General features: G+C 36.6%; 1 pseudogene; it reads left to right on the top strand.

The window, feature by feature from the left end:
* The window catches only part of LOC120535601, a 34379-nt pseudogene that overhangs the window by 11615 nt on the left and 940 nt on the right, over window positions 1-21824 (top strand).

The raw sequence follows: 21824 nt of genomic DNA, 5'->3' as shown, positions 1-21824 counted from the left end.
CTTGGATTGCTGCTGTCATAATCGGTTTGAGTCTACATATATATACACATACATATCTTCATACGACGGCTGTGGTATAGAAATTACATTTTCTATGTGAACGTCCAAATTTCTGCCTCTGGTAATGTGCCTTCCCGGCATTACCAGCAACTAAAGAAAATTAGTTTCGTGTCCTCTGCAGTGTTGAGAGAAAGGCTTTGGTTTGGGATAAAAGGAAAAAAGGTGTAAAGAAAGGAAAGTTGCCTTTTTCTTTGATATAGTGCAGAGAGATGTCTGACGATATGAGTGCCTTTTGGGGACAGTCGCGGTGGGTCTTGTGTAGACTGGTGAGACGTCCCTGCCATTAATCGGCTGTGATGTCACTGTTGGTCCTCCACTCCTGTGCGTGTCTTCATAATCCGAGCTGACGACCTCATAATTGTATACGTGCAAAAGAAAGTGCAAGATGCCTTAATATTAGTTTGCCGTGGTGTAGAAAAGGGGTCCCGTGTTTGCACTTGTCTGGGCTATAGCGCAGGGGGAGGATGAAAAAAATTAAAAGCGCTCACTTTGACTTAAGGCAGAACTTTTGCAGGGCAGGAGACACCACTTTTTGCAGACACCTTCATGTGATCAAAAGTCTCCGCGCTCTTTGGAGGTCATTCTTATATATATATAGCAAAATACCCACACTTCGCAGCGGAGAAGTAATGTGTTAAAGAAGTAATGAAAAGGAAACATTTTAATAATAACGTAACATGATTGACATTGTCATGAGTGTTGCTGTCATATATACTGTATATATATATATACACACACAGAAACATATATATACATATACACACATATATACAGTATATATACATATACATCTACATATATATACATATATATATATGTGCACAAAACCACGCTTTTATCAAGGCTTCTGTCGGGTAGTCTTTTGAAATGAAATTTTCCTCCAATCAGTCGTAGCAACGCGCTTTCTTCCGACTGTTACATTTTTGTAGCTCTGATGTGTGCATCAATGTAATCGGTATACCACGAAATCATGCATTGACAGAAGTTTCCCTTTGCTTGGAATGCAAAGTGTGATTAAATGCGTTATTTTTTAACGTGTTATGGAGCACATGTATCGAAGCTTCTCAGCTGTGCTTGTGCTAAGAAAAGGAAACATTTTAAAAATAACGTAACACGATTGTCAATGTAACCTTTCGTAAGTAGTGTCATCCTTGATGACAGCAACACTCAATAAAACTCACAAAACAATTACTGTATATTCACAATCATGTTACATTATTTTTAAAATGTTCCCTTTTCTTTTTCATAACTTCTTTAACACACTACTTCTCTGCTGCGAAGCGCGGGTATATATATATATACCACAAAGATAAACCACACGCTGTGGCGCAATGGTAGAGCCTTCGCCTCTAGCGCCGACGACCGAGATTTGATTCCCGAGAGGGGGTGCACTGAGTATATACGCACACATTTTTATTCATTTTACCTTCGCATCCCCTTGGTTTGAGATGTATGAAAAAATATGCGGTTAATGCAGAAAGACAGATCACCAATTGAAGCTTTATGAATAATGGATACTTTATTCGCCATCAATGACTGTTTTGGTAAAGCTATACTCAGTGTATTCATTAGATGAACGGTAAAAAAGTAAGAGTGAGGGGAGGATGACTTATTGAGGCATGCAGGCTGTAGTGCGCGTCAACTCTATCTGAATTGCGCGATCACATTTGAAAAAATATATCTTTTCAAGTTCTATTTAGTCCATATGTGTCAAACTCAAGGCCCACGGGCCACATCCGGCCCGGCGTGTAATTATATCCGCCCGAGATCATTTTATATACTGTATTATTGTTATTAATGGCCCGGGGATATGAAGCGCTGGTAACACAATAAACTACAGATCCCATAATGCAGCTCTTCAGCTGCCTTGCCGATCACTTACAGCATTAATCAAGTCTAGCTTATGATGCTGCAAGTTATTGCGAAGCTAGCCCACACAATGCCGAAGAGAAATGTTGATTCTGAAAATAGAGCCTTTAAAAACCGATGGGTGGCTGAGTATATGTTTACTGACATTGCCGGTAAACCCGTGTGTCTCATTTGTGGAGCTAATGTGGCTGTAATTACAAAATTTAATCTAAGACACAAACATCAGGATAACCTGAAAAACCTGAATGCAACGCATAAGATACAGAAAGCAGAAGAGTTAAAGAAGAATCTAACACTTCAGCAGACGTTTTTACCTGTGCAAAATCACAAAGTGATTTCAAGTGAAGCTGCTTTTATGGGAGACACAAATGCACCAGTGCAACTTGCCCCACTTTCCCTGTTGCCAAGTAATGTTGAACCAAGTTGGCTGGTGTTCCCAAATACGCACTTTGCTGATAAACTGAGCGCACTGCGCACTGAGTTTGCACGGCGCTTTGGTGACTTTGAAGAACAAAAAAAGAATTTTGAGTTGTTTCGCAACCCATTTGCCGTCGATGTGGAAACTGCACCTGTGCAGATTCAGATGGAGGTGATTGAGCTGCAGTGTAATGATGTAATAATGTAAGTACGATACTGCACGGCCCGCACAGTTTATTCACTCCATTCCCGCAGAAATGCTCCAGCTCTGTCTACATGAGGCTCGAACCTTGTGCATGTTTGGTACCACATATCTGTGTGAGAAGCTCTTCTCAGTCATGAAGACTAACAAAACAGCACACAGGAGTCACCTCACTGATGAGCACCTTCAGTCCATACTGAGAATCTCCACAACACAGAACCTCACACCAAACATAAATGAACTTGTTGCCAAAAAAAGATGCCAGGCGTCCAGCTCTGATAAAATGACATATGAGCAAAGACAACTGAATGATTTGATTTGTTATTTTATTTATATTTCCAGGTTTTGTTATGCAGCATATTCATATTTGAATTTGTATAATTTTGACAGGATATATTTTTATGGAGAGCAAAATCTTTTGGGATATTTAAAATTTAAGTTTATTTTTTATATAAAATTACATAAGAGTAATGAAATTTGAATGGTTGTTCTTTTACCGTTTACTTTATTTCTAACTTGTATAATTTAGACAGGATATATTTTTATGGAGAGCAAAATATTAGTTATAAGTTATTTAAGGTTTGAGTTGATTTATTCCGGAATAATATTCCTGTCTGTTTTTATTCTTTTTATGTTCAAAAAAGTTAAGTTTTAAAAGTTTTAAAGTTTTAAAAGTTTAGTTTTAGTGCGTTCAATAAATGTTAATCCTGTTCGGCCCACGACCTAAAGTGTGTTTTGGATTTTGGCCCCCTGTGCAATTGAGTTTGAAACACCTGATTTAGTCGACACAATTATCTTTGGTTGAAATGTAAGGCGAATTTACTCTTTACATTTGTATGGTGAAGAAAAATTTATGCAATGATGCCTACATGATAATTTTTTTTTTGGGAGAAGAAATCCAGTACACAACCTGTTATCTGTCTTTCTGTCACAATCATTCTGTGCTTTCACATTTTCAACAGAATTGGTTTCCCTCTTCTGTAAAGTTGTATAGTTTTCATTAGGGGACTTGTATGCATTACATCTGTTTAATGCCTCTACAGTTAGTTCCATTAGCTCTGTGCTAACTGGATGAGCCCTAGGCAGCTATGAAGTGGGCTCAGAGATAAATTAATGGATGAATAGACTTCACAGATTTCTCAAATTTTACAATATGGGACTCAGTACGCTGTTCTTGAGATAATCTACAATAATTCCTAATCAAACTTCACAATGAATCTGAACATGTCTGAGACACTTTGCTAAAGGTATTAAGTCTTTGTTGTACATGTGGTTTTCACGGAAGATGTTTAGTAGAGGTTTATTTGTCATTCCTGCTGTATGAAAATACAATGGGGATGAAATTGGGTTACTCAAGATCAGAAAACATGTGCAAAAAGGGAAAGGGGAAAAAGCATAAGTAAACCACAATGGTGCTAATATGCACAAAGTCCAACCAATACTTACGTAAAATAGTCAATTAAATACTATGGCTAAAAATAAATATGTGTATAAAAACTGACTTGTTATGTGTATGTTGCAGAGAGTTTAGCAGCCTTATTACCCGTGGAATGAAACTGTTGAACACACTGGCTATTCTTGATTTTATGGAGTGATATCTCCTACCAGATGTCAAGAGATTGAACAGTTCATGAGAGGAATATGTCCCATAATGCAGAGAGTTTTCTTCTTGTATTTGTCCTTAAAATGTCTTCAGTGGACGGGAGAGTGACCCTGATAACCGTTTCAGCCATCCTCACCACATTTTGCAGAGTCTTCCTGTCAGAATCATTACAGTTTTCGAACCAGGATTTGATGCAGCTTGCCAGAACACTCTTAGTAGTGCCCCTGTAGAAGGTGGTGAGGATGGCACGAGGGATTCTTATGCCTCCTAAAGAAGTGCAACCTCTGCTGAGCTATCTTGACCTGGTGTGTGGTATTAAAAGTCCAGGAGAGATCCTCAGTGATGTAGAAAGCCAAGAATTTTGTGCTGCAGACCCTCTCCACAACACAGCCTCTGATATGCAGTGGGAGATGTTCAGCCTCTGTTCTGAAGCCCACAATCAACTCTTGTGTCTTTTTGACATTAAGGGACAGATTGTAGTCCCCACACCAGCTCACTAAGTGTTTCACCTCTGCTCTGTAAGATGTTTCTTCATTACTGTTGAGTTCTGCTACTGTTCTGTCATTAGCAAACTTAATGAGTTGATTTGTGCTGTATTTGGCAGTATAGTCATGTGTTGGCAGAGTGAAGAGCAATGGATTGAGCACACAGCCCTGAGGGGCCTACTGTATGTTCAGTTTGATGATGCATAATGTCTTAGTGCTCACACATGTATTTTTTTGTGTGTTTCTGACAAGAAGTCAAAGATCCAGTTACAGAGTGAAGTATTCAATCAGAACATAGAAAGTTTCACTGTTAGCTGTTGTAGGATGACTGTATTAAAGGATGAACTGAAGTCCAGGTGGGATAGTATGGAGAGTAGGACAAGTTTGATTGTGCCACCTGTAGACATATTGGCACAATACATGAAATGTAAGGGATCCAGCGAAGGTGGGAGGCTAGCTTTAATGTGACCCATGACTTATTGTTCGAAGCATTTTATTATGACAAAGGTCAGTGCCACAGGCTGGTAGTCATTGAGACATATTGCAGTTGTTTTCTTAGGCACAGGAACAATGGTGATAGTCTTAATCTGTGTAGATATGACAGACTGCTGGAGGGAGATGTTGCAGATATCTGTAAAAACACCTGCTAACTCAGCAGAACAGCCTTTTTACACCCAACTAGGTATGTTATCAGGTCCCACAGTTTTATGTGAATTGATGCTGCTCAGTGTCCTTCTCACAACAGCTGTACACAGCCTAAGTACCTGCTCACCATCGGAGGGTGGGGTGGTTCTCTTCCCTGGTACATAATTCAGTGCCTCAAACCTACCATAGAACTCATTTAGTCTGACAGGGAGGGAGTCATCGATGACTTTAGCCTGTGGTATTATTTTGTAGTCCTTATGGCCTGAATCACCTGTCACAAAATTTTCCCTTTATTTCTCCTGTGTACTCCAGCTTAGCCTTCTTGATGGCCCAAGGGAGGTCAGTTCTTGCCAGCCCAAGGGCTACTTTGCTCCCTGATCTGAAGGCAGCATGCCTGATTCTCAACCTTCTCTGGACTTCTGATTTGCTTGAGTTGTGAAGGTTTTGACAACTGTGCACTTCTCTATATTGGCAAGAACAGAATCAGTATACTCCTTGACAGCAATATGAAAATCATTGTATTTGGGACCTCCTCTGAACATGCTCCACTCAGTGCTTACAAAACAGTTCTGAAATACTGAGGTTGCACCCTCTAGCCAGATTTTGATCTGGTTCTGTACAGTCTTACCGCGTTTCAATACTACTTTGTATGCTGGAAAAACATAACAGAAATGTGATCTGAGTCTCCACCATGTGGACGAGGGGCTGCTTTGTAATCCTCTCTGACATCTGTGTACACCAAGTCCAGTGAGTTAGCTCCACTGGTTGGAAAGTGCATGTACTGGTGGAATTTAGGCAGAACAGTTTTTAAAATTACATGATTGAAATCTCTAGCAACCTCAATAAAACTGTCTGGATGGACAACGTGTAGCTCACTGATTGCACTACTACCATGAGGCCTCCTGGGTGTTAACACTGTGAAGAATGTATACAGCCACCACCAAAGTGACAGTAAATTACTTTGAGTACTAGTAAAAGGACCAGCATTTCACAATCAAATATCCCACCAGATGTCAACAGTGAGTTTTAACAATTGCACTGTTACTGCACCATACATTGTTGATATACACAGAGTTCTCCAACTTGAGTCTTACTGGAGCTCTCTACAGCACAAAAGGATGTTAGCCTGTCCAGCTGGATTGCTATGTTGAAGATGTTGTTGCGGTGTCAGATTTTGTTCAAAACAATACAGCAGTCTCTTACTTTGTGTTGCTTATGTAGTTGCAGCAATAGATAATCCAGTTGATTTTCCAAGGAGTGAACATTAGCAAATAAAAATGATAGGTTGGTCGGTCTGTTCAGATTTGTTTTTGACCTCGCATGGACACCAGTCCACTTCCTCCATTTTTGTCTCCGTACACACCACTTCCTGCATGTCCTACACGGGACATCTCTATCAGATGACTCCAGAGATCTTCTGAGCAGTCCAATGCTGTAAAAGTTCCTCTTTCAATATGGAAGGTCTCTACTCTATCACAAGCTTTTCAAGATTGCAATTTACAGTCAGCAGCATCTTGCGATCATACCTTAATATGAGACACTCAGGATGAACACAACAGTAACGACAACATGCACCTCTTTACGGACTTTGAGAAGCCACTGTGTCTATGTGCGCTGCCATGTTAAACTAAATGCCACAATACCTAAGTATACAAGACAAATTTAGCATGATGACACAACAGAGTGCTTGGAACAAGTGTTACTTACTGAGTTAGGTGCCATTTGGGCATTTTAATATACATGCCCCAACTTGGTTCTCCTCACATATTGATTTTTAGTTCAAATGCCATGCCCTGGTTATCTACAACCTACATTATAGTATATATTAGAGTAAAAAAATTGGAATTTAAGAATAGAGTTGGATTTTGGCAAATTAATGCTGTCTTTTTTTAACTAGCAAATGATTTTGCAAGTCCAGTTGTGTCAACAGTACTTGGTGATTTGAAAGGCACAGTGTCTCAAGTGAAAGGAAGCGAACAGGTGATTTTTGAATATCTTGGGGTCCCTTTTGCCAAACCACCTCTGGGGCCTCTGAGGTTCTCTGCCCCTCAGCCACCTGAGCCTTGGACAGAAGTTCGGGATGCAACTCATTCACCTGCCATGTAAGTACATTATTGGTCGAGAAAGATGAAACCCTGCAATGGGGATGCTTATTTATTTCTTGAGAGTGTTAAGAACTTCCATCTGGTTACATATGCTATGAAGAGCAACTTCTGAATCATTTTGTGTTAAATCAACATTCAGCTCATATCATAATTGGCTGCACTGATGGCAGGTATCATTGCAACCAGTCTCTTAAGTTGAAGTAAATGGTTGGACTTAACTCTGCAAATTGATTTGTAGACATTTATCAAAGCTGCTAAAGTTATAAACGTGTGTTTGCATGATTCTGTAAATGATCTACTTGTGTTGTGTTGTAAATTATTTACATAATGTGTTGGCAAAAGTCTGTCTTAAACTCAAATGCCTTGTCCTTTAGGTCATGCTGCCTGCTCACAACTGTTTGGATTGAGGACTGAAATTTGACTAATAAAATAGTGTTAACCAGAAATTTATAACTAGATTTGGAACAAATTTCACATACTGAGGTTTGTCAGTTGTATGCAGACGGTGGAAAGTAGACATAAAACTGTAGGTCTCAAGATAGACAACAGCCTTGGGCTAGTTGATGGATACAAGTCTTATCTACAAAAACAAGTTTATTTTTCTAGGCAAAATTCATTTTCTGCATTAATATTGGTGGAAACCATCTGTATGATTTTTCTGAAGGATTTTGAGTGTGCATTTCCCATCAAACTAACACTTTCTGCATCATGCATTCCGAGCACATTTACCATGGATATGATGAGATCATATGACATTTAAACCTTGTATTTAATGATAAGATGCTTGCCAAAGACTTAATCCATCTAATTAGTGGCCTTTAGATCTACAAAGATATACAGTATAGTGTGTTATGGATATTACTATTTATCTGTATGTTAATTGGTGTAAACTGATGTCTTTCAAGTGGATGTTTAACAGAGTATCCTGGCTTTATAAACTGAATGCTGAATGCTCTCCCAACCTTACTCAGTGTTGTCATAGAGAACTGCACTATTCTTATGTAGGACTCCCTTAGGTTTGTTACAATAAAGGCCATCCATCTTGGATATATTAGAATATTGATATGGGCTGTTATTTAAATTGAATTTCTCTAATAATTAACTTTTGAAAATGATGACATTTTAGCGTGTTCAGAGTTTTGCATCATTTAGAGCACTTCAGAAAAGTACAAAACTGAGGTGTTTGTCAGTTATGTGACAGTTGATTTAATGAATTGCCATAGGAGTGAGTTCCATATTTATAAAACGTGTTTCTAAATGTTCTTAACTGGGTATGAAACCCACTTTAAATAACTGACAATTTATGGGGAATCTGCCATTGAGAAAGAGGTTTCTTCGATATGCTGCACCCCCCTAACCCACTTAGTCTCACATTTGCAGAACTTTTATTCATTGTTTCCATTATTTTTTAATACATATGATAATTAACTTAATGCCTTTTAAATTGCATTCTCATTGTATTAAATTTATTAAACCTGAAACATCAAGTTTTAATCAGTTCAGCCTACCTTGCAGGTGTCTCATTCAAATTTTAAATGAAAATTATTAATCTAATTTGTCAGTTAGCAATCTGCTCTTTGTTTAAACATGAATCTTGATTAAAAAAGAAATATTTGTTAGAGACTGCAGTGGACTGGTGCCCTGCCCGGGGTTTGTTTCCTGCCTTAAGCCCTGTGTTGGCTGGGATTGGCTCCAGCAGACTCCCGTGACCCTATAGTTAGGATGTAACGGGTTGGATAATGGATGGATGGATATTTGTTACAGAGCATTTCTTTCTTCAATTTTCAACTCCACATCAGCTGTACACCATTCCCATGAACTTTTTGTGCATCTATTAAATGTCTTTGCAGTAAGAATACCATGTCTTTTCTTTATTTAATTCCCAGTTGTCTACAAAATGTGGAACAGTATTTCGCATCATTCTCTGAAATTGCAGATCCCCAAAAACCAGTTGTCTCAGAAGACTGTCTATATTTAAACATTTACACTCCAGCAGTGCCTAAACAAGAATCAAAATTACCAGTAAGTAAAAAAAAAATATTATTATTTACTTTTTTTGTAGAGGAAAGTCTTGATTTAATAATTGAAGTGTATGAACAATGCTTATTTGCAGTAGGGTATTAATGGATCATAATGAGACAGTCTTTCAGCTTGTTCTACGCTCATAACTATCATGGCAAAACTACTAAGCTGGAGATAACTAGAATGGAACAAAGATTTGTGAGTAAACAATTGGCAGCAAATCAGACTAAACTTCACTAATCTGTAGCTAATCCTGCATTGCCTCTTATAGAAGTGTCTGGCGTACGTATGCAATAGGTCTCCTGACTAAAATGTTTTAAGAAATTTTTTGTTTTTTATATTTGCAAAAAAAATCTATCAGCTATGCTAATCCAACAATTAAAAGAAAACAAATAATTCTGAAAATGACTGCACTATAGTATGGAGTATATTGTGTAAAGACACTTCATCAGCTTTATATTCTAATATTAATATACCTCTATGAAAGAAAGGAAACCTTATTTATTCTTTCAGACTGATGTGCTGCTTTTGATAATTATTGATTACAATATTCTACTGAGAATCGAGGTGGCCATCAAGTGCTTTAGTCTGTTTATTTCATGTGCACTGGTGAAAAAACAGACTTATAATTAAAAGGAACAGGAGAAGAAAATCAGAGAAAATTAGAACAGTCTGAAGGATATTAAAGTCAAACCAGGAGGTCAGACCAATCAAAGTCTAAATAACATTAACTGGACGTTAAAACTTGTAGTAAAAATTAACAAGGAAAATGCCAGGATCAGTTTAAGTAACAGAATCCAAAAACTTTGATGCACAACAGTCTTTTGTAGATGAAGCAAAATGACACATACCATCTGGAAACTGGCAAGTGCTTGTGGAGACAGTAAACAAATAGTGGGGCCCATGCTGAATTAAAATTGTGACACAAATAATATAAAAATTTAAAAGTAATGCAAAAAATAAATGAGATATTCCTAAGAAGCACAGCCCTAAACATGTTCAGAACTCTGAAGACTACAACTCTCATTCTTGGCATCCCTTAGAACATCACGCTGGAACCAATTCTCTTTTCACTGTATATACAGTATGTTGCAATTGGGAGATTTAACATTTTTTTAAAACAGTGCTTGTGGAACTCCATTGTGCTTTGGTTATTTATTAAATAATGATGGATTTTAAAAGTGTTAACTACTTGTTGAGATAAAACCAAATAAATAATGATTTGTTTTTGAATTCTAAAAAAGATTTTAGTAGGTCTCTTAATTCAAAAGCTGGAATAAATTCACTTACATCCATACAAAATGTAGTTGTTCTTTTGAAACATGTTACCTTAAATTTGATTTCTGTGCTTTCTAAAATGTGTTTTTCCAGCTTAGAAATATTGGGTTTAAAGAGGTTTAATTCCCTGAACCTATCATAGTAGGAGATGTCCATTGGTTGGTATTTAATATCTTTTGCAATATAGCATACATTTTTTTTTGCCTTTTAATTGCTTTCACCTAGATGATGAAAATGTTTCATTAAATCTTTCTCAAAGGTCACATCCTGTATTTCAGTGTTGCTCATCGCATGTAAAACAAAAACATTAGACTTGTTGATTACCAAAGATAGAAAGTTCTGAGATTTCAAAGTGGAAGGATCAGCCACTAGTGGTATTAACATACCTGCATATTCAAACCTTAGTAATCTATAGTTAGCCTCCATTTGATTTTGGGCAGGTTACATAGAGTTATTATATGGTGGATATCATCTTTCTCCATTTGTGGTACTGCAGATTTAATTCCACCTAGGGCTTGGATAGTACTTCTGATGCAGAAGAGGATTATCATTAAAGCCAGTTTTCTACATTCATTGGCTCTTTGCTAACATTAACAAAGCTGCAGTTTTTTTTCCTATGGAGTAACTTCACATTTTTCTATAAACATTTTGCAAAAAGACTAAGTTACTAGTAACATGTCCTTTTTAAAATGGCAGCTGTGAATTTAGCTGTGCAATAAAAAACATTCCCAATAGAGAATATATAAGAGGTGCTTAACATATTGTAGAAGTGCTTCACCTCTTTGTATTTCTTCTGACTCACTTTCATATCTCGTAATATTTTGCCTTCCTACATGTTTGGCAAAAATCATTTCTAGGTGGCTGCAGTCCAACTTTTTATGCATTCTCTGTATTGACCCAAGTTACTTCTACTCCTTTTGCCTAAAAGAAAATCAACATGATTCTTATTTATAAAAGGCATGTACACTATGTGCTATGAAAAAATGAAGTTGGTGTCACGGTGTGCATATACTTCCATTATCAATGGTTGCTAACAACTGTCAACATTCTTAAATTTGTCAAGCAATGATGGATCTTTTCCCAAATACTGAAATCTATTGTCAATTGACTAGGTATTTTTACTCCTACTTTTTTGCCTTAAGTCTATGCTTGCCAGAAAGACTGCAATTTTCTGATCTTTCACTCATTACTCATAGTTATTTGTGCTTTGCCAAACTGTAGGATGAGCAACTTCAGCTGACAGGTCTTTTAATTCTACACACTGCTTCCAATGTCTCTCTCAAAGCATCATTGCCAGACTCCAGTCTTTTTGATAAACTCTCATTTGAAATTAAATTAATTAAAAAAGAAAAGTAAATTTGAAAGGTTGTTGTATATTCAATCATTGATAATCATTTTTAAAGATGTCCAACTATGTTGAACATTCTACCGATACTCTCGAAACCCAATATTTGGCATCCAAAGCACTTTCACTGTCCTCTTGGCTACACGCATTTGTTTTAGTTCTGTTCATGCCAGCACCACAACTTATTGAATCATGTCACCACAGTATTGATTTAGATGGCACATACTAATTCTGTGTATCAGTCTACCACTTCACACTTTAGGTACTAGACTACTTTCTGTTTAACTCCATAGATTTAGCCTACTGTACTTAAATGACCTCTGTCACCTCCTGCCTTTCCCCAACCTTTTTCAGGTGTGCTTGCATATAATACATGAAGCACCTATTACAATTGCCATGTCTGTCTGTCTGTCCATAGGCTTTTAGGACTGAATACAAGTCAGAAGTGCAGCTTCTTTTTAACACCACTTTATATTGGGTTATTGTCAGGTCAACTGGGTGCCCCCACCCTAACTTCCTTTTTATGGTGCTATTGAGAATCTCTATTATATTTCTGTCTTAGTTCAACTGGTCATTTAATTTGACCTCACACAATGGCTGAATTATTGCATTTTGGTTTACTTCAAAGAAACAAGAGCATAAAATGAAATGTGTCTAACCATATCATGGAGTGCTGTGGAAATGTAGAGTGTTTGGAACTTTTGCAGTGCCATAAAAGTTAAATTGAAACTTTGGACTGTGCAATCAAGAAATTGAATCTGAAAAATGACCTGGAGTGAAGTTTGAGTTTTTAATTGCTTTCCTTTTTCTTTTACTGGAGAAGTTCAAGATGATATCTTCAACCACGTCACCTTTTGTGAGTTTCTTCCAAAGACAGGAGAGGACTTGCAGTTTTGCGAAAGCCCCATTAAAGGATTTATCATATGCAACATTTATTACCTTATTCTAAGAAGTGACATCTAGTATTGTTGAAGAAATATGACTTACAGGTTGCTAGAATTCTTTTTATACTGTATATAAGAAATTCCACTTATGCTGCTTTGAAAACATCTTCATTCAAACACACTATTGGAAAAATATTTTTAATAGTATTTTTACATGGATTAAATGCAGTTTTTTGGAATTCTTGGCAGCAAGTCAGTTTGAGATGCTTCTGATAACCATTGCGTATTGTGTTTTTTTTTCTTTTCCAGGTAATGGTATGAATTCATGGAGGAGCATTAATACTAGGTTCGGCCTCCCAGTATGATGGCTCGGCTCTTGCTGCTTATGAGAATGTGGTGGTGGTGGTGATTCAGTATAGGCTGGGTTATATGGGCTTTTTAAGGTAAGCCTTTTGCTCTTTTATATTATATTAAATGCCTTATGATTGTATTCTTTTTGAAAGTTGTTTATAGTTATGTTTATAACCTATACATAATATTTCATGATAGCCAAAGTGCTTAATATCTTAAGTAGAAGCATATACAGATCATATTGCCAGTCCACTGCAACAGGCTCAAGCCCACTAAATCATTATGTAAGTGAACAGTTCAATAAGCAGGCCATATATACAGTACCTTATTTTGGTCTGAATTTTGTCTTTTAACCATGACCATAACCTTTCCCTTTAGTCTTGCACTTAATTTGTGATTCACTTGGTATTCTTCTTTTATACTTGCCTTGTCCAACCAAGTCATTTACATTTCTGTTGGTTTTAATGTCTAGGTTTATCGGAAGCCATATTTAATTTTTATCCAATGTCTTTCAACCTAAATGTTTTCAAGAAGGGTTGAGATCTTGCCTTCAGATTCACCATTTATTCAGATCAAGTAGTATTTCATTTAAATTGTATTCTTGGCATTCCTAATAACCTCCCACTCCTCATTACATCCTCAATTTTCACCAATGGGAGTATGCCATCATTTAGCACATTATAGATAATGCAATGTTTTATCTTTTAATTCATCTATTGGGATACAAATATTTTATCAAGCCGAGTATAAATGCAATTGACAGTTCTAAAATAAACATTTTCTCTTTACCCTAATCTAAAAACATATTTGTCTTCTCCTTTTTTTACTTTCAGTACATTTGATAAAAACTGCTCTGGAAACTGGGGTCTTCTGGATCAATTGGCAGCACTGCAGTGGGTTCAAAAGCATATTAAAAACTTTGGTGGTAACCCAGACTCTGTTACTATTTTTGGAGAATCATCTGGTGGATGTAGTGTGTCTGCTCTCGTATGTATTTGCCTCATTTTGAGAATTTTATATCCTGAAAATTATGTTGTACTGAAAGGCAGAAGCTTTGTATAGCACATTTTGACACATGGTGTTTTTCTCCTACAATTACATCTAACAAACAATTTCTTGTACTGTGTATGTGTTGTTCTCTGTATTGTCAACACTAACTCAAATGTGTTAACTTTGTTTCAGGTTTTATCCCCCATATCATCTGGTTTGTTCCATAAAGCCATTTCTGAGAGTGGAGTTATCTTATTACCAGGTGTAGTCACAGAAAATATAGATTCAATAAAAAAGGTAACAGGCTTTCATGCTGTGTTGTAGGTCACATTACACTTGACAGAATTATGTACAGTCATTTAACCTGATTTTGAATTACAGTTTAGTTCAGTAACAACAACAACATTTATTTATATAGCACATTTTCATACAAAAAAAATGTAGCTCAAAGTGCTTTACATAATGAAGAATAGAAAAATAAGAGACACAGTAAGAAAATAAAATAAGTCAACATTAATTAACATAGAATAAGAGTGAGGTCCAATGGCCAAGGGGGACAGAAAAAAACAAAAAAACAAAAAAACTCCAGATGGCCGGAGAAACATACAGTATGCATTTATGGGGAGGAAAATGGTGAAAGTTCCTATATACAGTTTATCATAAATTTTAAATTTCAGTGACAAGCACTTAAATTGTCTCTTAATTGTTTTCCATTACACAAAAATCTCATTTAATGCAGCAAATTATATTAAAGTAAGTGTGATGGTCCGGGTTGGCTTCATGTCCTTTGGCAGCTTAAACCCAGAACCACTGAAAAAGTAACCGAGGATGAGCCGGGTTTACTGTATGTGGACACAAACAGTCAGCAAGAGTATGGTGAAAAGATTAGTGCTTTTATTCTTAAACAAAAGTGCAGAGCTGTTTCAATAAATGAATCATAATACAATCCACTGCTTGTGGAAGATAAAATCTGCAATAAATAATCCATCAAACAACAAAAGTAAAGCTTTGCAGACATCAGTTCCTTTCCTTCCAATCACCCATCAGCCCAGCACATCTTTCTCTTCCCATGTTACTGCTGGCAGAGATACCGACAGCTACGGTTCCCAATGCGTTCTTCATAGTCTGCTGGCATGTTCAAAGCCAAACTTTCACTTTTCCTGCTGCCAACATCGGCGTCTGCGGGACCTTGGAGTTCTCGATCACTCCACTACGCAGGAGTGATCAGCACTTTAAGTGCCATTTTCCTTGTTTCCTCATTAGGCCACTCTGCCTCTGCCTCCCATCTATCCATCCATCCACCCAAGTAGCTTACTGTCCCAATTCTACCATTTACTCTTTCCATTGTGATTTCCCCCTTTTCTCTCTGCTTAGACACCTCTTATACAGTACTTCTCAGGATGTTGGTGCGCTGGCACTAATTAGAGATGCCAGAGAGTTAATGAGATAATTAACTGAACCATGTGCGTCTTCATGTGAATGCACGCTCAGCCAGTCATCGCAATTCACAATCCGGAGTCACTCTTCTATTCTACCATACACGCACACACCTATAGCCACGTAAGTCTGAAGGGCTGCTTTATGTATTTATTTTATTAAATTACCCAATGCCACAAATTCCTCTTATGATAATAAGCATCCTGTTTCTTTACTGCTTTTCATTTTTAAAGTACTTGTTTACTGTAGTTTATTAGTGCAATGCAGAGGATCAATCTAACAACAAACCTCCCAGGATATATCCATCCATCCATTATCCAATCCGCTATATCCTAACTACATGGTCACAGGAGTCTGCTGGAGCCAATCCCAGCCAACACAGGGCGCAAGGCAGGAAACAAACCCCGGGTAGGGCGCCAGTCCACCGCATTCTCAGAATATAGAGGATTCAAAATAGATTGACTTTGCTAAAACAAGAGAATTCTTAGGAGTGGCCATAGGAAGAACAGAAGACAAAGGGTTTTCAGAACAAGTATATCCTAATGTCTCACTGAGCATCTATTGAAACAGTTGTCCCAGCTATTTGGTGGGATAGATTAACCACAAAAATGCAAAATGATGTCCCTTTGACTTTAATGATTATTCCTTATATCTGAGGCATCCTGTCAAAGTTCCTTCTGATGACTTTGGGGGTCTTTGAGCTAGAAGAAAGGGTCTGCAAAGGGTGGCATGGTCTTGGCAGTTGCTGGGCCTCTTGCTTTGCATAATAAGTAGCAGGGTTTAACCGTTTTGATTAGAGTTATAATGTAAGATTTATGTCAGTAATCTATGGCTCATTCAGCTTTTTGGCAATTCCCACATAAGTTCCTTCCAGGGCACCTTCTGTAAAGATGGGACTAATCACACTTTGGTTCACGATTGTCAACAGTCTCTTCAACTGCATATGTGGGATCTCTGTCTCTTGGGGCCCACTTCTCTATATTGTGCTGATTTTTTAAGTTCTTGTAATCCCAGAAACTCATTTTTGCAGCTCATTACAGTAACTGTTGTCAGTTTTTACATATTTGAATGTAGTTTAAAATTATCAATTTCTTTTACAAAAGCAGCGTTAGTTTAATTGAATTCCAAATTAAATAATCATTTGTTACATCTGTATGATATAACAAATGAGGTAGTGGACAACACTGTTTGAATGAGGAGCTGTTTAACATTTATAGTGGAACTAGGGGGCCAAGCCCCCTGGCGTGTTCTGTGCCCAACCCCGAGTTGCAGGCAGAAAATTTGTAAAATCTGTAATTGTACCAAAGAAAAATGATTATTTAATGGAGTCAATATCACAAAATTCTACAAATATGTAAAAGAAAAATTAATTATTAAACAAAGTAAAAATGATGAAATGAGAATAAAATATTTACTCCCTTACCGATTGGAGTATTTCCGTTAAACTGAGGTCCACTATGCTCAATGCACAACTTTCTTGATATTTTAGTTGATAATTTAAAAATGGAATAAGAATCTGTAAATCTAACAACATCACATTAAAGTTCGATAAATTCTGAAAAGAATGATACCAAACATATATATGAAGGTTTTAAAATAAGCCCGATTTAAAGCGTGACAAAAAAGTCACATAAATTGTTGCACTTTTAGGCTTAGGGTTTTATATATAGAGAGTAGATTGGTAACTATGTGTTAAAGAAAATTGTATTGTCAGATTAAATAGCATTTGTACAGTTAACTATATTGGTGATGGTTAACAAATGAATAGGACTGGCTTGTCTTAAATATTATTTTATTGATTTTTGCATACATGATGTAATCATTCTGAAAGACTAAGAGAAAGTAAAATGTTTTCTGCATGCAGAAAGTTGCTAACCTGACCTCCTGTGATGATTCAGACTCTGGCTTGTTTGTCCAGTGTTTGCGACAGAAGACTGAAGAGGACCATTTAAATGTTGCCAGATCGGTTAGTTCTGAGAACTGATGTTATACAAAACTGCAATTCTTGGTGCACGCGCACAGCATGTTCAAAACCAATGTGGTAAAAATTGATTTTTGGGTTACTGTTTTGTATAGCTCTTTATATTTGTTTTGCATTATGTTTAACTAAGTGAACTTGTTTGTGTTTTCATGAGACTTAACTTGTGAAACTGTACACAGTTCTAATTACACTTCATGTACGGCATTCTCTGCTATGCATTACTTTTGAAACAACAAGTGACATAGATAGATAGACAGATAGATAGATACTTTGTGAATTGTGAATTTCCCCTTGGGATTAATAATGTGACATAATACATTTCTAAAGAATAATACATTTCTGAATTATCCAAATAAACAGTGAGAACTTAATTTACAAGATGAATCCATAAACACTTGCAATTATATGAAACTGAGGCAGAAGTATGAACCCTCAATAGTATTTGTTTTATTATGCAAGAATCCTGATCTGATTTTTAAAAGTTTAAATACTAGAAAATATTTTGAGTCTACAATACAATTAACAACTTAGATGATGGCTGTGAAGGAGGAGTAACATCTTAGTGGTGTTCTCGCAGTTTTTCTGGGCTGTATGTTGAAGCCCTTCATATAAGCATGGGATAAGACTCTTTTGCATGATGCTAAAATTTAGCTACATTTAATCGAAAATGGACAAAACATTACAGAAATCCTTTTCCCCATTATGAAAAATGTCTCTCTTGCCTTTCAGCACATTCTTCAACGCTTTCACTGCAAAACCTAATCTCCTGATGTGGCTGAATATAAATTTAATCAAAGTTTCTTAGAATTTTCCAAGTGAAAATCTATTTTTATTTCATGTTTCTGGACATATTCATGACTTTCTTCACCTGCCGCTGAAACAGCAAAATTTAATTACTGGATTACAACAACCTTCTGTCTACACATTTTATGGTCAGGCTGATTTTTGTGCCGTTTTACTGACCCTTTCCCTAAAATCATTGATTTTTTTTTTTGCAACATGTGCTCACCATGCTCCACTGATGTTCAGAGATGAGTTTTTATTTATTTTTAATTAATGGGATGTCCTTTTTCACAGAATTTTTGAAAAGTGATTGGATAGCACAAATGACCATCCACAAAATATTCCAGTTCAGTTTAAGATGAAAATATCTTCAACTGTTCTAGGTAGAAATGTGTGGTATTCAGTTTTTAAAATAATGTCTACAGAATGCAGCAAATTTTCTTTGATATAATTTTAACTGAGGGAAAACTAATTAAGCTTCTTCTCCCTGTTTATTTTTTCCACTTCTGTTTAGGGGTTGATGTAGACAAGCTTAATTTAACAATTTTAAGTTAATATTGTTGTGACTGAGCAAACCATAAGGAGTGCCTGCTCAGAACATGCTGAATGCATGGATGAAAACATACAAGTTATGTTGCTGAAAGATCAAAAAAATAACAAGAACCTTAGTTGAAAGGACAAATTTAAGCCAATAAATATTGTCTGATTTGCTAAACCATAAAATCTGCTTTTGTTTTTTTACTGAGCAACGATGACTGTTTATGAAGAATAGTAGGGTTAACCTTGATGACTTTCTTAGACCTAATTCTCTGGTATTTCCAAATTTCCTTTAGTTCAGTTTTGGAATTTCTCCAATGACAATTGATGGCGTTGTTCTTCCAAAACCAGTTGAAGAGTTGATAAAAGCTCAAGAGTTTCAACAAGTTCCATATCTTATAGGAGTTACCAATGATGAGTTTGGGTGGCTTCTTGCAAATGTGAGTGTTTTACTAAAGATGAAATTTAGTAAGAGTACGTGTGTATCTGTGTTTGTGTTTATAAACATTTGATTATTTACAGCAAAAAGTAAGATATTTCAATTTCTTTTCAGTGGGGCTTTATAAAGTGCCTATTTGCAGATGATCTTAATTCTCTGCTATATGAAAGTGACCAAGAATTGCTCTTTTTGTATTTTAGGCTTACTTCCCTACTGGGTGGAGCAATGGAATGAATAAAGAAATGGCAATTACTTTCTTGAATCATAAAATCCCACCTGAAGTAAGACTAAGTTTCTCAAATAGAGATACTTTATAGGAGAATGGCAATTTTGGATGGAAAAACCTTTAGTTCATTTTGAATTGCATTAAAAAGACAGGAACTTTAAAAAGATAAAGTTGTTATGACCAATTGTTCTTACCACCTCACTTGATTTCCTTCAATTCCTTATGTTCCTAGTCACTGCTATGTGTGGCATCACTAAAAACCCTGTTGACATGGTTGGCCTTCCACTAAAAAGATTTAGGAAACTGCTGGTAGAATTTAATACCCATATAAGAGAGTGCTTACAATTGATGTGTTAACACTGGAGTTGTCTATGCACAATACTAAACAACCTACCCAAAGACATTATAACTTGTGAAACACTACAGCAGAAGGACTCTTACCACTCTTTTCAGTGCACCATTACCTTTTCTATGCTGCAGCCTTTCGGTTTTAAATTTTGTAGGTTCCATGTATGTTTTATTCCTCTGGTTTGCAATGATTAAGACAATGTTATCTTTTGCAGGGTGGAGTCAAGAAAGCACATGAATATGTTTATGAGGAATATGTTGGAAATGTCACAGATCCTGTAAAAATCCGAGATCTTTCAACTAAAATGGCTGGTGAACTGTTTGTGGTGAAGCCATCTATAATGATGGCTTACAGTCACAGACGTAAGTAATGCCAGTTTCAAGTCAAGGTTTCTTTCCCCAAAGCTTTTTGATGTATGTGTATACTGTATGTATCCCTCACTGAGGAATATTTTTGAAAGACTATGCATTCCATCATCAGTCTTTTAATAAACTAAGTTATAAGAGACTCTTAGGTTCCAGATATCCATCCATTTTCTATGCCTTTATTGTAATTGTTTTTCACTTTTCTGTTCATAACACCTTTTCTTAGATGCCGGTCTGCCAGTGTACTTGTATGAGTTTCAGCATCGATCAAACATTTATGATAATAGAAGACCCAACTTTGTGAAAGCTGATCATGCTGATGAGATTAGGTTTGTTTTTGGAGCATGCTTCTGGAATGGCACACTTCAGTTCAAAGGTAATAACATTTTGAGTCAAAATCTTTTTAGAAACACTTTTTTCTTATCATTCCAAACAAGAACAAACTGATTAAGTCCAAATAGCAAATTTGCTTGGTTAACAGTAGACTTTCTTTGCAGGGCTTTTAATGTACTGATTTTCTTCTTTTGTCTGAAAATTAAGATGATACCGAGCTTGCTTACTCCTCCTGTTTTTTTGACTTGGATGGGGAAGTGCGCCACGTATTTGCATATTTAGCTACAAAGTCAAATAAAATTTTATTTATATAGAGCACATTTGAAAACAACAGAAGTCGACCAAAGTGCCGTACAGCTTCCATAAATACATGAAGTATATTCAATAGATACAGTACATACATACAGTAATCCCTCCTCGATCGCGGGGGTTACATTCCAGAACCCCCCGCAATAGATGAAAATCCGCGAAGTAGAAACCATATGTCTGTGTAGTTATTTTTATATATTTTAAGCCCTTATAAACTCTCCCACACTGTTAACATTATTAGAGTCCTCTAGACATGAAATAACACCCTTTAGTCAAAAGTTTAAACTGTGCTCCATGACAAGACAGAGATGACAGTTCTTTCTCACAATTAAAAGAATGCAAATATATATTTTCTACAAAGGAGTGTCTGCATCAGGAGCAGAGAATTTAAGAGAGAGAGAGAGAGAGAGAGAGCTCGCTTGCAAAGAAAAAGCAAACAAAACAATCAAAAAATCAATATGTGTGCTTTTAATTTTGCAGGAAGCACCGCAATAAAAGCGGCATTTTTCAGAGGAGCGTCAGTATCTTCTAAGCAAACAGCCCCTCTGCTCACATCTCCTCCGTCAGGCGCAGAGAACGTCAGAGAGAGAGAGCGAGATTAAAGCCTTGTTCACATGGGCGTTAAAATCGAGCGTTTTTTTGCTCAGAAGGCGTCCGTGAGCGGATCAAGCGCCGAGTGTTTTCTACACGTAGGAGTCAATGAGAGTGTTCACACGGGCTTTGGTGACATGCGTTTGTCCGGCAGCGCGTTTATACGGCATCAAAAAAACGTTGCATGCAGCTTTTCTTGGCGTTCAAAACCCACGAAC

The sequence above is a fragment of the Polypterus senegalus genome, chromosome 9, assembly GCF_016835505.1.
Source record: "Polypterus senegalus isolate Bchr_013 chromosome 9, ASM1683550v1, whole genome shotgun sequence".
NCBI classification, from domain to species: domain Eukaryota; kingdom Metazoa; phylum Chordata; class Cladistia; order Polypteriformes; family Polypteridae; genus Polypterus; species Polypterus senegalus.
The sequence above is the reverse complement of the archived record's forward strand: the minus strand, read 5'-3'. Positions and strand labels throughout refer to the sequence as shown.